The sequence below is a fragment of the Cupressus sempervirens genome, chromosome 5, assembly GCF_028749045.1.
Source record: "Cupressus sempervirens isolate cs-2001-9-10 chromosome 5, ASM2874904v1, whole genome shotgun sequence".
Taxonomy (NCBI): Eukaryota; Viridiplantae; Streptophyta; class Pinopsida; order Cupressales; family Cupressaceae; genus Cupressus; species Cupressus sempervirens.
The window spans coordinates 805,388,071-805,406,678 of record NC_143122.1 but is presented as its reverse complement, the minus strand read 5'-3'; positions in this window follow the sequence as shown (position 1 = coordinate 805,406,678).

Genomic DNA, 18,608 nt, shown 5'->3' with positions numbered 1-18,608 from the left:
TACGCAGCTAAGGAGAGGAAAATCCCCCTGAGATTCAAAGTATTGAGGAAACTAAAAAAGAGAAGATTACAGCAGTGATCATGGCCCCATTTCCTCACTCTCCAAGCAAAGCTTTAATATCATAAAGTTAGGAGAAAGCTTCTGTCAAGTTGGTTATCAAAAACACTGCAACACCATGCACCCAACCAATCTCTACACCTATTCAATATTGAATGAAGTGATCAACACTTCATTTACTAAGCCATCATAAAATTTGGCTAGACAACAACTAAGTATTTCTACTGTCAGTGCTATATCTACTTTTATGCCAGCCCCTCTATTTCTACTATTGTTACAATTCCTAGTATGTAAATAGCAAGAACAAAGATAGTTGAGAGCAAGCCTCAATTGAGTACTAAAGTTTCAAACAAGGAAAAAGGTAAAGATGAAGATATTGATCTTGATTAGGATATAGTTATCCTCAATTGGTATATCTCTACTCTGAATCTTGATCAAATGGACATCATAGGTGAACTATTGCAGAAGAATGCTAAGTGGTAAAAGCTTAGAGAAGCAAAAGGAAGAGAAAATCAAGTACTTGAAGATGTGAAGGACATACTTGTAGATGTACTAAGTTTTGAGGTTGATAATACACAACCTATTTTGGTTCAGTTAGAAGAATTTTTTTAGAAATTCAATGAATATTTAAATGGGGAAAAAGAGTTATTACAAACAAGAGAGAGAAAATTTGAGAACAAAGTATCAGAGAAAGTTTTACAAAAAATTGCAATATATCAAGTAGACTTTTCTACTATTCTCAAATCATTAGAAACCTTTGCAAATAATGCTACTTCATTATTCAAAAATTTATGTGATACATTTATCTTCACTTAAGAAATGAAAGATAAACTATCTAAGATAGATGAAGACTTGAAGGTGAGTGCACACTAGCTATCACTTGACCTGAGCTAAACTTCTACTCACTACTCAAAGATCATATTTCTAACTAATATGGAAGAAAAATTACTAAAGGAAGAACCCAAGATTAGCGCCACAATTGTAGACATCCAAGCCATGATTCTCCCAAACATGGATGCATTGTAGAAACACATTGCACATTCCAAAACTCTCATCCATGATAACAATTTTTCCATAGCTAATGACATGATGGACTTATCAACAGAAGTATAGATTGCATTACATGCAAGTAAGGTGTTACAAGAAAATTGGGACAAGACAATGACATTGATTTTGAAGGTACATTATGACTTCTTGTCACATTTTGGCATTACCATGTAGCATATACCTTTGGCATTTATGTCAAAAAGGGGGAGAAGATGAGACAAGATAAAAAGGGAGAGAAGATGTGATATAAAGATATGAGATATATAGTAAGTAAAGTATAATTTGTGCACACATACATACATACATACATACATACATACATACATATATATATATGGGTGAGGAACATAATATTCATGTACAATTATTTAGAAAACATCTCTTACAAAAGCAGTTTTGAATAATCTGAGGAAAAAAAGTATGTTACCAAGTTGAAGGCACAGGATGGAGACTAAAGATTATCTTGAACTTGAAGTTTTGAGAGTTCAGTTTTTTAATTTATAAGTGTTTTGTAACTAATGCCAAAGGGGGAGATTGTTAAAATTATGGTCAATTTTATTTATTAGTGACTCACACTTACTTAGATGATTAGCAACTACTGAGCTTATCTCACAATTTATAGTGTTAATTGAGTAACTCAGGTTCTACTCAGTTCTATAGTTTCTATCGAGTTCCAAAATTAGTATTCAGTTTGCACTGAGTAGTATATACTGAGTTGATGAGTATTATTACAAACTAAGCTTCATTGTGTTTTCCAAAGTTGCACACTACAAATTGTAGTCTTCAGTGTTTACTAAGTTTGTAGCATCAATGATGTGAATCAAGCGTTGACCAAGCTAGGAAGTGTCAACCAAGTGATTTAGTTTATACCGAGCTTGTAGTATTAGTGTTGATCAAGTTTTGCAACATAAACCAAGTGATTAAATTTATATGTCAAGTTCCACAATATTCACTAAGTCACCAGTTCTAAACAAGTTCAAACTACTTGTAAGTGATTAGTATGAACTGAACTTCTACAATGGTTGCAGAGTATTAGAACCTAACTGAGTTTGTCTTCAAAACTTGAGTACTAGTAGTTCAGTCAACTTGGTGTATTTTGGTGAAAATTGTATTGTGGTCAACTTTGATGTATTATAATTTTGATTAGTATATGGTTAAAAGCACAAACCTGTGTCACCCTTTTGTAAAGGAAAATGCTAACAAAAGTATAACTATTCACCTTCAAAGACATAAAATTAGTATTATTATTTTGAATTTGAAAATGAAGTAAATTAAAGAAATGTTTAGAAATGGAGTATCCGATACCTCAAAAAAACAATATTTCAAATAGTTGAAACATAATAAGGATTGTAATTCAAATAGCATTTGAAGATGATTTGACATGTATGAAGAGTAATATCTGTCTAATTCAAGAAGGTTCAAAAAATTTGAGTCAGGCTATAGGCTTTATTATGCTTCAAACAATTCTTAGGATTCCATTTATGGCGAAGGCATAAATAAATCCTAACAGATCCTTTGATATGTTATGTTACACAATTTTTAGGTCACCATCGAGAACAAATTTTAGCTGACATTGCAATGAATTTTGACATTCCAAGGATACAATTTGTTTTCAATGGTGACCTAAAATTGTTTCCAAGAAGAATAATTGGGAGGGTTGCCATTGATGTCACTGTGTGATAGACTGATAGATCTCAGACACACGCACTTTCAGGTATTTCAAAATATGATTGTTCAACTACCTCTTATCATTTTGCATTGTCATATTGTTGCTCTATTTTTTGTTTTTGTCTCCATGCATGGTTGCTCTATTTGTGCATTGTTGTTGTATTTGTATTGCTGCTCTTTTTTTTCCCTCTCTGTGTGTGTTCCTGCTTCTTTGCATTGTTGTCCAACTAGGAAGAATGGCTAAGGAGAGCTTCTCTATACCCAATTCAAAGGAGGATGCGGATACATTGGCAATGTTGGAACCCCTATCTTCGGAGGAGTTGCAAAGGAGATTAGAAAAAATAATAAACATCTTATCCATAGATAATAATAAAAATGTTTCTAATTTTGGGAGTTCGAGAGGAGACCAAGACCTCCAACGTTATGACCCACTGGATAAATCTACGTATATGTTTCCTAGGCCACAATTCTTGCATTATCAGCCATGAAGAATGGACGATGATGAAGGCCTTGAGGATACATATGAAGGAATGGAAAGAAGTCATAGATCTTCTTGTTTCAAAAATAAGATTCTGATTTTAGTGGCGATACTCTTTGTGCTTATTTTTTGTATATCTACATGGCATTCCAGCAAGTATTATGCTAGTCTTAATTTGCAAGGTCTTACTTAGATGATTAGCAACTACTGAATTTATCTTGCAATTTATAGTGTTAATTGAATAACTCAGGTTCTACTAAGTTCTATAGTTTCTATCGAGATCCAAAATCAATATTTAGTTTGCACTGAGTAGTATATAGTGATTTGATGGGTATTATTACAAACCAAGCCTCATAGTGTTTGCCAAAGTTGCACACTACAAACTGTGGTCTTTAGTATTTACTAAATTCGTAGCATCAGTGATGTGAATCAAGCATTGACCAAGCTAGGAAGTGTCAACCAAGTGATTTAGTTTATTCTAAGCTTGTAGTATTAGTGTTGATCAAGTTTTGCAACATCAACCAAGTGATTAAATTTATATGTCAAGTTCCACAATATTCACTAGGTCACCAGTTCTAACTAAGTTAAAACTACTTGGAAGTGATTAGTATGTATTGAACTTCTACATCTGCCAAAAGCATGACAATATCGAGTCTTAACAATGGTTGCAGAGTATCAGAACCTAACCGAGTTTGTCTTCAAAACCTGATTACTAGTAGTTGAGTCAACTTGGTGTATTTTGGTGAAAATTGTATTGTGGTCAACTTTGATGTATTATAATTTTGATTAGTCTATGGTTAAAAGCACAAACCTGTGTCACCCTTTTGTAAAGGAAAATGCTAACAAAAGTATAACTATTCACCTTCAAAGACATAAAATTAGTATTATTAATTTGAATTCGAAAATGAAGTAAATTAAAGAAATGTTTAGAAATGGATGAAGTCTAGGATTATAATTTTTAATAATTATTTGGAATAAGAATTGATATATTTTCCTAATTTTTTAGTTGCTGAAAAATACTGAAAATTAGCAGTATAGTTCACACCACAAAACTACATGGAAATAAACTTGTTTCCCTTTTATCTTAGACTATGTTAGAGATAACATATATAGCTAGAACAATCAAAAATAAAAATCAGCTTTAGACCTATATTTTTTATTTTATAATGATTCAAGTTTCAACTCACCTAAAATTGATAGTTTTCATCTCCCACCACAATTTTCAAAACAAATCTACTCTAACTAGGAGAAAAATTATACATTCTAAAAGAGGAATTTCTCCTCTAGAATGCCATATAATTTTTTTATTTTTTTTTATATGATTTAATATTTTTTCTTTCTCAAAATTGACACCTTTTTGAGTATTAAAATACATTCTTTTAGAATATTTTGATTACAATATACTCTATCTAATTAAGACACTATAAACTCTATATGAGAAAATTCTTGACTTTGAGCTCTATAAAATGGTGTCTATATGTTATTAAAAAATATCATAAAAATTAGTAAGAGTTATTGAAACACCGCTTTTCTGAAATAATTGTATTTTTTAGTAATTGGATACAAACTAGTATAAAACTTGCATTTAGTAGACATTTCCAATTGAAAAAGTGTGAGACAATATATAACATAGCTAGAATAAATTTATCTATACCATATGTTTGGACAAAATTTAATTTTAGATATAAATACTCAAATTTAGTCATTTTGATAAATTAGCTTGAAAGGTGACACAACTTTGTACTTTTACCCATATATGTAATGTATTGTACCACATCCAAATGTGAAGTCATAGAAGAACACATGATGCAAATATAATAAGAGAAGAAGTCTGAACTAAGAAGGCTACAAGTAGTATAAGGAGCAACAAAGATTTATGTATCAAAACAAGGTGATCATTACACTCCAAAGGAATCTCAACTAGCAAATTAGAGTTGTAGATAAGAGATCAGCCACTAGTTCATCCTAATAGGTGAACTTTTAAATCCTTTCACAAGGTAGACTTAATAGTCTTTTGCAAATCTCTTTACTGAGTTCATAATTCATTGTATGTTTTGTAAAGCCTTTAGCAAGGTGAACCTAGCAGTCCTTATTTCTCCTAACAAGGAAGATCATCAAAAGTGATCAATTATAAGCCTTAACAAGCCAACTTTATATTTTAATACTAGATCTTGTGGGTATCATCTCCACCCTAGTTTTACTTTCTATTTGGAAGGTCTTTGGGTCACCATATCTTGTGACAAAGTGTTATTAATATTTTAATGCTTTCAATTTTTCATGCATGTAGTTAGATTAGAATATATATGAAGGATTAATTGGGGAAATAAGAATAAGTTTTATTGGTTCCTGATTCACCCCTCCCCTCTCAAAATCCTAGCCTATCCTATATTTCCAATAGCATTGTCTATCTAGTTGACATAGGTGAAAAATGAAATGAGGGGTGAATCCTAAAAGGAATTGGATGATTCCTCCAATTGGAGTCTTAAAATTCAACATTGATGGTCCTTCTTGGGGGAATCTAGGTCCTAGTGGCATTGGGGGAGAGGATCATTTTAGTTCTATTAATGTTCAATTTTTTTTCTTGGTGTATAAGTGTTGCCATACTAACAATCTTTGAGAGGTGTTGGCCATCCTACATGCTATAAAAAAATGTTTTTTGAGGGCATATAATAGGATTATCTACGAGTTTGACTCCCAAGTGGTGCTGAAATTTCTTACTTTAAAAGTGCTTGCAGATGTTAATTGATCTCTAGCTCTAGTTGTTAATAAAAATCTTCTCTCTTGTAGAACTTTGGAATCTATTTGTTTTACTTACATCCCTTGAGAGTGGAATGAAATTATGAATTGCTTGGATAAATGAACTTCTAATCATGTGCAATATTGGAATTTTATGGATAGGTAGAAATTACCCTCCAAATTACCTCATGAATTTGATGACCTTATTGATTGGGATAGAGCTCTTTACTAAACTCTCCTTTTTGTATCTCTTATTTTCTTACTAAACATTTTACCCCACTTTTAGGAACTAAACATATAACTTATATGAAAGTAAGATAATTTACATGGCATGGTAGTGTACTCTAATATGCCCATCATATTGTAATATGTACATTTCAAACCATGTGAAGCCTAAGTTTACTGACCAAAAATGTAAAGTACAAAAACATAATGAACATAATGAACCACAAAAAAATATGATGAAACTAAGCATGTTCAACATTCTCATAATTTTCTATGAGATATTTAAATGTCCATAGATCATGTCCATCATGTATTTGTAACCAACTACATTTACAATCAATAAGATGAATCAATTTATTGAGAAAAAAGTGTAATTAATGTACTAAATACAACTATGATAAACATAATAAACATTACAGTCATTCGATATGAGCTAGTCAAGCATACCTCAAGAGTCATCTCTCCATAATGTAATGTTATCTAATATTTCTTTATGTTGATGAACTTTTCTAATAGTACAAAGTTCTTTGGTCTTTGGTCTCCTTTGATGCTTCAATAACTTAACATTTACTTCTATAAAAAGGTACAAATACATGAGAATGGTTTTATACTTCTCATAGTCTTCAATGTAGGTGTGTCATTCTTTCGAGTCATGTATGTTTGCAACCATGTTCCTATTACAACAACTGAAAAAGTAGGATACATGAACACAACATCTTTTGTAGTTGATTGTGTAATTTTTCTTTCTCTTGTACATAATGTGTCAAGTAGTAATTTGATCTCTCTTCATTCTCCTATGATGCAAACAATGAAAACGTATTTCCTAGCTATAGAAGATTTGAAAGATGGTTTTAGTAAACATAACTTTCCATGTCATCATTTCTCAAGGAGATTGCTTGAGATTGATGCAAGAGCATCTTGAGTACTCTAGAAATCTTGCATCGTTGAAAATATTTCCTTTTTTTTGTTCCTATTTTATCTTTGGAGGATGACCCTTGCTATTTGTGGTTTCTCTTTCTATTCAACTTCCTAATCAACATCTCATCACCCTTATAGGGTTTCCTTCCATAACTCTTAACTATTGTCCTTCCTTTACTTCTTTGGTTAATGTTTTGGATAGGTGGTGAGTTCAGGTTGTACTTATTTCTTCTTTATTAGCTAGTAGATTTTTAGTTGTCTTTCAATTGTTAATTCTCTATTGATCTGAACCTATAATCTACATGTTGTAGATCATGTGGTTGTGTGAGTCACGCCCCTCTTTTTCCTTCTCATTTATCAAAAATATTATAGATATTTGAATGAAATATATATAATAAGTTTCCAAATAAATTATTTAGAATAAATGGAACACTTAACACTTAACACTCATTGGATCTAGGTGATACTCACATGAGTGAAGCATGGGGACTTCCTACTTATTAAGGTATTAGTTATTGATGTTATGAAAAAAAATTGTTGTTTCTAGAAAAAAATATTTGGATGTTAAAGTGGTCATATAGTTCATTTTCTAAAACCTTTCATGATAAAATAATTGTTGAATCATATATTTAAATTGTTGAATAGATGATTCCTAACATTTATTATTATTAATTGATAAATATTATAAATTAATTAATAGTTATTTAAGGGTCTTTTATTTTGCATCTTTTATTATTATAAAATATTTAAGAAAATAATATCTTATAAATCATTTTATTTAAATGTTATCTCAAATGAAAAATTTGGGGGATTTGCATTTAGTGTGATTGTGGATGATTTTTGGGTGAAATATGTATACCTTCTACATCTCTCATCCAACTAAAAATATGGGGTATCTATTATTCTAATTTTGGAGAGCATTATCCATGGAGTTGAGATCTTTTATTTAGATTTTCAAATTTTAGTCCCATGTTTGGGGGAGGTGACAAATGTGATTCTAGGTTCTAGGCAAGAAGTAAATTTGGAGCTGAAGCCTATACATTTCCTTGTCTTTGACATTTTTGAAGTTAGTTCTTACATTCTATCTCCTTGGAGAGATAGTATTGTTTGTACAACTCATTTTCTATTGTATGATGTAGTTTTGAGCATTTGCTTCTTCTGAATATTATATAGCAATGATCCTCTTTGTCTCTATTTACATTATCCTTATCTTTTAAATATTTTAGCTTCTAATTCAATGTGATCTCTTGGTTCCTTTACTTAAAGTTTGATGGTTAAGAGGCATTTAAGAAATATTTTTTTGGTTAATTAGTGTGATTTGTGTGGAGTCAAGTTTGAAATTTGTAAACCTAGTTTCCTTCTTTTAAACATCCACACCTCTTGCATTATATGCACCCAAAACTAGTAGAACCACACTTGAAAGGGTTGTTGTGTACTGTTTGAGTTGTAATTTTTCCCTTCAAAGCTACATTTCTCTCATAATCTCACCTCAATTTTAAAGTCTAGTTCATGTTATTAATTTACTTCTAAACCTTTTCCTACCAAGTTTGTTGATCTCATATTGGTTTTGACAAGTGAGTGTCAACACACTTAAGCCATTTACTTAGTTCATGTCAAACTAGTAATACATGATGAGCACAACATATAAATATAAGACCATGCCAATTTGCAATGAGTGTCAAGTCACATAGGTTTTGAGTCACTTAAGTTTTGAGAAAATAGACCATTCTAAGTGATTCAAGAGACAAGTAAACAATAAATGTCGAGTAATGCAGGTGCTAAGTCATAGTATAAATAACAATGCATGCTTAGCATCAGAGACTTCATATGCCGAGTAACACAGTTTTGACATGTTTGTTTTTAATGGCACAAAAGACTATGTAAACCATTTTTGAGCTGACTTAAGATTATATTTTGATATTATGGAGATAAGGACAAATCTATATTTGGATTCCCCATGAAGGGAAGGTACAAGTGGCAAAATGGATTAATCTCAGCCATAGATTAATACCTAACCCTAAGCCACCTAAGTCTTCTTAAGGAGGATGAAGCCAAAAGCTCTTAATGATAGAGGAGAGTGAATGTGGAAGGAATTGAAGGAGCGAACAAGATAGTTTGCATGTAGAGAATTCAAGGTGAGTTAGAAGTTATGATGAAAGAGTGAATTGTAGAATCAATTAGAAAAGAAAAAAAGATAGAGCAATGGATACAAAATTGAGACATCTAATCATGATGGATCAAGAAGATATTTTTTAGAGGTGATATATTATCAGGCAAGCAAGTGCCAATCATAGAATCTATGTTGAGACATTTTAATAGGTGATTTTAGTTAAATATCTTTACAAAGTAGTCCCAATAGACTGTATGAAATCCTTTAAAAGGGTGCTTACTTAGTTGTAAGTTGAAGTCCTCTAACAAGACACACTTCTAATAGGGTTTTAAAATCCTCTAACAATGTGAAACCTAACAGTCTTTGTAAGCCTTTAACAAGGTAGACCTTTCACAGGGTAGATCATGTTTCATGCTCAAAACATTGTAACCTTTATTCGATACACTTTATTACTATAGTAATGATGATTTTTGGGTGTCATCCACACCCCAATTTTATGTTCTCACTTGGAGGGCTTCTGAGTAATCGTATCTAGTGTTATGTGTTTGAATGCTTACATGGTTATATGTTTTAGATACATATGCTTTACATGTTATTTCAGCTTACTTGTTAATATATGTAATGAATAAATGGTGAAACTTTTATGGGTCCAAGGTTAAGGAAAGATCTTGAAATGGAAGTCTACAAGTTGGAAAAGACTATTGAAAACTAGGAGATTGAAATACATCTCATACTGCATAAACTGAATGAGGCAAAAGAGGAACTAAATAAATCCTTGAAGAGAAGGAAAGAGGTTTCTATTGCAAAGAATGACACACTATACAAAGAGATAGACACTACTAAACTATTTGCAGATGGTGACTCCAATGAATTTGGTGTAGCAGTTGTAGATGTAATGGAAAAGAATAGAATCTAGGCTGAAGAAATCATAAATCTCAAGTTAGAGCAAAAATCACAAACTATACTATTAAGTGAGGTGACTAAAAAAAAGATGAAAGCTATAAAAGACAAAGCCATGATTGAAGAAGGAAAAAGAATTCTTGCCAATAGATTGGAAGAGAAGTCAACAGAGCTAACCAAGATTTCTAACATGTAATTGGATACCCTAAGTAAAATGATGAATGCCAAATATGAACTAAATGCCAAGGATATTGAGATAACTACGTTGAAGTTGCAAAATGAACAATTACAATGTGACCTAAACAAAATGAAGCTGTCAAATACTTTGAACAACTATTGAGATCCCCTAGATCCAATAATGATACACTAGGACTAGGCTATACAAGCATTGAAGAAGGAGAATCATCCAAAGTTGTAGAAGAAAGGAACATCAAAGGTAAGAACTTCAAACCTACTTGTCATAGGGTAAAAGGAAAAGGTTGTGTCACCTTTTAGGATAACTTACCAAAATGACTAAATTTGAGTATTTCTTTCCAAAAATCATTTTTTCTCAAACATATGATCTAGCTAAGTTATATATAGTCTCATAGTTTTCCAATTTCAAATGCCTATTAAATGCATGTTTTAAACTAGTTTGCATCTAATTACTAAAGAAATAAAATTATTTCAGAAAGCTAGTGTTTCAATAACTCTTACTATTTTTTATGATATTTTTTTAGTAACATATAAACACCATTTTATAGAGTTGAAAGTCAAGAATATTCTCATAAAGAATTTATAGTATTTTAATTACATATAATATATTGTAATTAAAAAATTCTACAAGAATGAATTTTAATACTCAAAAATATGTCAATTTTGAAAAAGAAAAAAATATTAAATCATATCAAAAAATTTAAAAATTATATGATGTTCTAGAGGAGAGAGTCCTCTTTGAAAATGTATAATTTTTCTTTTGGTTAGAATAGATTTGTTTTGAAAAATGTGGTGGGAGATGAAACCTATCAATTTCATGCAAGTTGAAATCTAAGTCATTATAAAAGACAAAATGCAGGTCTAAAGAAATTTTTTTTAAAAAAATTCTAGCTATATATGTTATCTATAAGATAGTTTGAGTTCAAATGATTTTTTTTTTAATTCCATATAGTTTTGTGGTGGAACTAAACTCCTAATAGTTTTGAAGGATATTGCTACGATTGTCAAAAGTATGGACATTGAGCTTCTGAATGTAGATCCAAACCCATGTGGTTAGCAAATAAGCCAACAAAGGTAAGAGTTAACGGGAACTCTTACAATTGGGATTATAACACAAGATATAGCTATCATTATTGTCAATAATATAGACATGTTCCTAAGAATTGTATTAAGACACACTTCAGGTGCAATTACAAAAAAAATGGTTAAGTCAAACTACATGTTTTACCTATTTGAAGACTGGTCACATCAATAAATACTATCCAACCAAGTCAAAGGCACCAAGTTGTGAATTTGATAAGGGTAAAGGAAAGGCAGATGTTAAACACATCAGAAATGAGATGAATGAGACATGCAAGAAGAAAAGTGTTTGTAACACATCAAAGGGAGAAGGGATCACACCTCATCAAACTAGGCAAACATTAGGTATGTAGGATTGATATTTAAAAGTTATATCAAGCATCAGTTCCAAAAGAAGATAGTACTAAAGATAATACATTAGCATAAGTAAACATGTAATATGTTATTAGAAATTCAAGAGAAATCTTTAAAAAATTACATGTTGTTGTCAAGTATGAAAAGTTTCCTGTATGTGCTATGTGGAATGTTAGTTGGTGTCAAGCTATCAGACTAGATAGTTGATGTCGATCTTCTATTAGGTGTCGAGTGATGGAAATATCAATGGATGTAGAATGAACTTGAAATTGGTTATTGCTGAGCTTACAACTATGTAAGCACTTAGCATTAAATGGAAGATATTCGAAGGGTATATGATCGATTTGAGCTCATTTTTCATGATTTCAAAATCAAGAAAGAGTGAGAAGAGCTAGAAGTAACCTAAAATTTGTCAAAAGAAATTATAAAATATTTGTGTAGACATTCATCACCAGTTCATCAAATTTTCAAGTTATTTATCAAAAGTCGAGCTACGTAGTTTAAATTTTCATAAGTCCTAGCTTGTCACAATCGCATCAAATTCAAAAAATGTTGAAGGGAAAGAAGTCTTAAATGTATACCTAGTTATTAATGAAGTTAACTAGCCTGTATTTAAAGCCATTCCTAACATTGCCTATAAATAAGACCCTTCTGGCACATTATCAATGATTTTTCCAAATGTGATAATAGTGCAAGATGTGAGGAAATGCTACAATTGCAAGATAGGAAGTATCGGTGACATGGAGATAAGAGGTTTGTATAATAGATTGTGTGATAATGGTGTTTTGAAAGAGGAATAAAAAATTCTTGAGAAAAAGGGTTTAACACAAGCCCTATATTTTCCAAATGTATTTAAAACTAAGTGGATATGAATTTTGGTATACGATTGAAAAGATCATTTGAGTAGAAAGATTGTTATTGTTGAAGAAGTGTTTTCAATCATTGTTTTGTCACTAATGTCAAACTTGCTATATCTTGGTAAGACAATTGCTTATATGTTTCAAGCACTATAACTTAGTTGATTGATGAAGAGGATTTGATCAACAAGCTATAACAAAAGTACCTAAAGGAAAGGTTGAGTTATGATTATGTATTAGTACAAGAAGTAATTAAGACAATGATACCATAATGTATTGATTATCTACTTGAGGTTACAAAATGATTGGCTACACTTAGAAAGTTTTGAAGGAAAAGTTTGGACAAAGTTCATTTGCTTCATTTTCTAAGCTTGAACAAGTTGATAGAAGGTGCCAAGAAAAGTTAGTGCAAGCTGAGTAAAAAGTTAGTTGGAGATGAGTGAAAGAAATTTCTAGTGGATGCTAAGCAAACTAATAGGTGCTGAGAAAGTTAGTAAATGCTGAGTGACTTTTAGTAGATGCTGAGCACCAGTAAAATCTAGTTAATGTTGAGTATTTTCATAGTAGATGTTGAGTAACAAAGTATGTACTAAGCATCACTAAATTGACAATGCCAAGTTGCTGCATTATGAAAAAGATTGAAGATTCATTAAATAAAAGCTCACAAGTTTGTTTTCTTGGAACTTGAAAATTAGGAGGAAGATAAGATTGATGAGCTAGAGGCACAAAATCTTATGTAAAATGTTCTAGAGGCAAATTCAAATAGATTCTAGGAGAAGTTTCTTGAGAAGACAAGATATGGGGTATATACATTATATCCTACCTAATCCATCAAAAGCCCTAATTCTTGAGATGGATAATTAATGGGATAAAGAGTTATAATTCCCTATATGTAGGGTTTTCTAGTCATGAAGAAAAATTAGTTATAGGTCAAAAAAAATTGGATGTGAAAATCTGACAAGGTTAAGGAAGAGGGTTTGCTTCATCAAGTGACCCAAGAGGAGAAGTTTGCAATGGTGAGCTAAGCAAGAAGGATAGAGAAGGATGAATGCTTGTAGTGTGAAAAAACTATCAGAATTCCAAAGATAAGAAGCCAAGTAGAGTTGAGGACTGAATAGAGATCTATAATTTGGAAGTAAGGTTGTAAGTTGTATCAAATCAAATTCTACTATTATTCTCTAACAATTGTATTATATTATGGTAAATTCTTTGGAGAAAAGTTGACTTACTAGTCATTAGAAAATCCTTTAATAGGGTGGAATTCCAAGTGAATGACCTAAAGTCCTCTAACAAGGCTCACCTTTAATAGGGCGATTGAAATCCCTTAACCAGGTCACATTTAATAGTGTGTTTTGTAACCTTTAACAGGGTTGGCCTTTAATAAGGGCATCACTTAAGAAGAGTGAAGAAGGAGTAGCATGTTACTAATAGTTTTTGCCAAATTGGGTTTCCACATTAAATCATTGTGTCAAGTGTACTGATGGATGTGTTGTGTTTTATGCTTTACATTTCTGCACATTAGTTTAACAGTGACATATTAGTTTTGGCTAACACATAATGAATGCATGCATGGTTAAGAATCTTATATGGCTTCACTGAATTGGAAAAAAGGTTAATTTAGACATCTAGACCTTGATTAACTGATACCCCCCCCCCCCACCCCAAGTTAATCTAAAAATAATTTGAATAATTAGTATTAGAGCATAGTTACTTAAGAGGATTAGTTTTGAGGTACTAAAAGCACAAAGATCAGGAAAAGAGAGGTACCCAAGCTGAATAGAGATAAATTTTCTACATGGAAAATTTTGATGAAGCTACACCTTGGAGCACTTGGATATTATGTACAAAGTTACATTACAATAGAACATGTTGATCTAGCAGGTGCCCTAATGATTGAAGACCTAAAGAAAAGAAATAACACAATTAGGTGATGTTGGATATTGCCTCTTCCCTAAGCTATGCTAAGTTTGACGATATCAAAGAACATAAAAGTGCAAAGTAGATGTGGGATATCCTAACCACTATCTATGGAGGAGACAAAAATTTTCAAAGAGTCAAGTCAGAAAGCCTAAGAGGTAAGTTTGATGACATCAGAATGGAAGAAGGTGAAAAAATTTCTCAATATGTTGCTAGAGTAAAAGAAGTTGTTAGTGAAATAAAAGGTGCTACTGGTAAAATAGATGATGATACTATGCTAAGTAAAGTCTTGAGAACAATCTTGCATGTATATGCCATTAGGGTGTCTACAATTCAAGAGTTGAGATTTATACTAGGAAATGATCTAACCCTTGAATGTCTGGTGGGTAGACTCACTATATTTGAGTTATCTAATTTTGAAAACTACCAACTAGAGAGTATTGAATCAACTTTCAATGCAAAATTGTTACTAAAGAATTTTGAGGAGGTAAAGCCAAAGAAGAAGAAAAGAAAGATAAAGTATGCATCCAGTGACAATAGTATAGATGAGGAAGACATTGAACAATTGGAAGCATTACTAACTAGAAGATTTCACAAAGTAAAAGGTAAATTTAAAGGTAAGCTACCTATAATTTGTTTTAATTGCAATGAAGTTGGTCATATTGAAGCAATATGTACACAAAAGAAGAACTTTAGAGAAGGTAACAAGCAAAAAAAATAGAAGAGAAGATGATGGAAGAGACTACTATGACAAAGGCAAGAAGTCATGCTACATTGTTGATGAAAATAACTCTAATGAAAATGATGATGAAGTGGTATGTGTTGCAGTGAAGAATGAATCTGATGAGGATGAAGCTATTAAACTTATGACTTGTGTGAACAAGAATGACAAATGGATCATTGATAGTGGATGCTCACATCACATAACTAGAGACAAAATTAAGTTCATTACCTTAACTTGTTATGATGGAAATAGTGTAAGATTTTGTAATAAAGAACCATGTTAAATAAAAGGAAAAGATTCTATTGAGCTTATAGACAAGATCTCATGTGACAATGCTTACAATGTTTAAGGACTAAATTATAACTTGTTAAGTGTGTCAAATTTGAATAATTTGGGATGCAAAGTTGAGTTTGAAAACAAAATAGCCAAGATACATGATACAAATGGAAATCTAATTGGAAAAGGTGATCAAACAAGGAGTAATCTATTCTATTTGGATATAGAAGATGCTACTTGTCTTATTGAAAATTTTGATGATGTATGGCTTTGGCACAAGAGATTATGTCATGTTAACTTTGATAATCTGATTAGTATAAGTAACATGAAAAGAGTTAGAGGTTTTCTTAAATTGAAGAAACTAGAAAATGTAATTTGTAAACAATGTCAGCTAGGCAAGACGATAAATTCAAGCTTTAAAAGTAACACTTACATCTCTGAGAAAATACTTAAAATTGTTCATACTGATTTGTGTAGACCTATTGAGGTAGAAAGCTACAAAGGAGATAGGTATATTATGCTACTTCTTGATGATTACTCTAGAATGATGAAAATCATGCTCCTAAAGAAAAAATCAAATGCTTTTCAAATGTTTAAATGGTATTTGGAAAGAGTTGAGAAAGAAACAAGGAAGAGCTTGAAATGTTTGAGATCAGACAGAGGAGGTGAGTTCACTTCACATGAATTTGAGATGTTCTATAATGACAGAGGAATCAAGAGACACACATCAACACCTAGGACTCCTCCACAAAATGGAATTGCTAAAATAAAAAATAGGTCAATAATGGACTATGCCAGAACACTTATGATAGAGAAAAATGTTTTCCTAAAATACAAGAGAGAAGATGTAAGTACTGTAGTATATACTTTGAATTGTGTGAAAGTAAATAAAGGTACTCACTAAACACCTTTTGTACTATGGTATGGTTATCCACCTAATGTGAAATATTTTAAGGTATTTGGAAGAAAATGCTATATTCTCAAAGATGTTAGGAGTGGAAAATTTGATGCAAAGAGAAAAGAAGGTATGAATCTTGGTTACTCCACAAGAAGTAAAGCTTATAAGTGTTTAATTACTAACACTAACAAAATTGTGGAAAGTTCAAATGTGAATTTTGATGAGCTTACAAAAGCACATATGGTTGAAACTACAAAAGAACCAGAAGAATACAAGATATTTGCATAATATTATTAAGGAATTCCTATTGAAGAAGATATTACAAATCATGCAGCAAGTCAACAACAAGTTTCAACAATTGCTGAGTCACATCCTGTGAATGCCAAGTTGCATTCAAATGTCAAGTTGAAAAATGAGGAAAATGCATAATTTGACTCTGAGATTGCCACATATGAAAGAGATGTTGAAATACTTGACAAAAATGCACATAGTGATATTGAAGCTAAGAGATAGAATGCATCCACAAGAACTGAGCCTAGACTATCCAAATATGTCAAAAGACACCATCCTATAGATCAAATCATTGGAGAAAAAGATGCAATTCAAATGAGAAGAAATAGGTTGAGAAGTGAATCATGTTTCCTAAGTGTGAAGGAACCTAAGAAAGCGAGAGATGCATTGGAAGATGATGATTGGTATAGGGCTATGGAAGAAAAAATTCAGCAAATAGAAAAGGACAAGACTTGGAGCCTAGTTCCTAGACCAGAGGACAAGAATGTGATTGGCACAAAATGGGTATTCAGGAACAAGCTAGATGAGAATGGTGAATTGACAAGAAACAAAGAAAGATTAGTTTGCAAAGGGTATGCTCAAGAAGAAGGAATTGGCTATGGTGAAACATTTGCCCCTATTGCAAGAATGGAAGGAATAAAAATTCCGCTTGCTTATGCCGCATAAAAAGGTTTTAAAATTTATCAGATGGATGTTAAATTTGTATTTTTGAATGGAATATTAGAAGAAGAGGTCTACATAGAGTAACTAGAAGGTTTTGTGGATAAAAACAATAAGAACATGGTATGAAAACTACACAAATCCCTGTATAGATTGAAACAAGCACCAAAAGCATGGTATGAGAGACTTCATACTTATCTTGTTAAGATTAAATTTGAAAGGATAGATGATAACAACAATTTGCACCTGAAAATAGACAAAGAAAAAGATATACTATTGTCTAATTTTATTTTTTTTGATGACATAATATTTGGAGGACAAGATGCTCTATGTAAAGATTTTGCAAATTAGATGAAGCAAGAGTTTTAACCATCAATGATTGGTGAAATCAAATTCTTTGTGGGACTAAAAGTATATCAAATTAAGTATAGTGTATATATCACTTAGTCAAAATATATCAAGGAGATATTGAATACATTTGGACTTGAGGACTCAAAATCAGTAAGTAAACCTATGGTAACAACACTCAAACTATTAAAGAATGATGAATTAGCTAAGGTCAATCAAACATTGTATAGATCCATGATTGGAAAATTGCAATATGTAGTACACAATAGGCCTAATCTTACATTAGCTGTGGGGATATTTGCTAGGTTCTCTACAAATCCTAGAGAGAATCACTTGATGGCCATAAAATGGATAATGAGATACTTGAAAGGAAAATAAGAGTATGGCTTATAATATAAGAAGAATGAAAAGTTTGAACTCAAAGCCTACATTGATGTTGATTAGGTTGAAAATATTGATGACAAAAAGAGCACTAGTTGAGGAGCATTTTTCTTATGTAGAAGACTTGTTACATGGACAAGAAAGAAGTAGAGTTGTACCTCCCAATCTACTACTGAAGCAAAGTATGTTGTTGCCAACATTAACTGCACAAACATTGTATGGATCAAATAGCTACTTAAGGGAATAAAGGAAGAAATCATGAACTAGTGACATTTTATTTTGATAATACAAGTGCTATAAATATATCAAAGAATCTTGTTATGCATAGAAAGACAAAGCACATTGCAATAAAGTATCATTATGTAAGGGAGTTGGTTATGGACAAAGAGGTGAAGATGGAATATATCAACAAAAAGGAGAAAATTTCTAATATCTTCACCAAAGCATTACCTAAAGATGCCTATGAGTATCTAAGAGGAAAATTATGG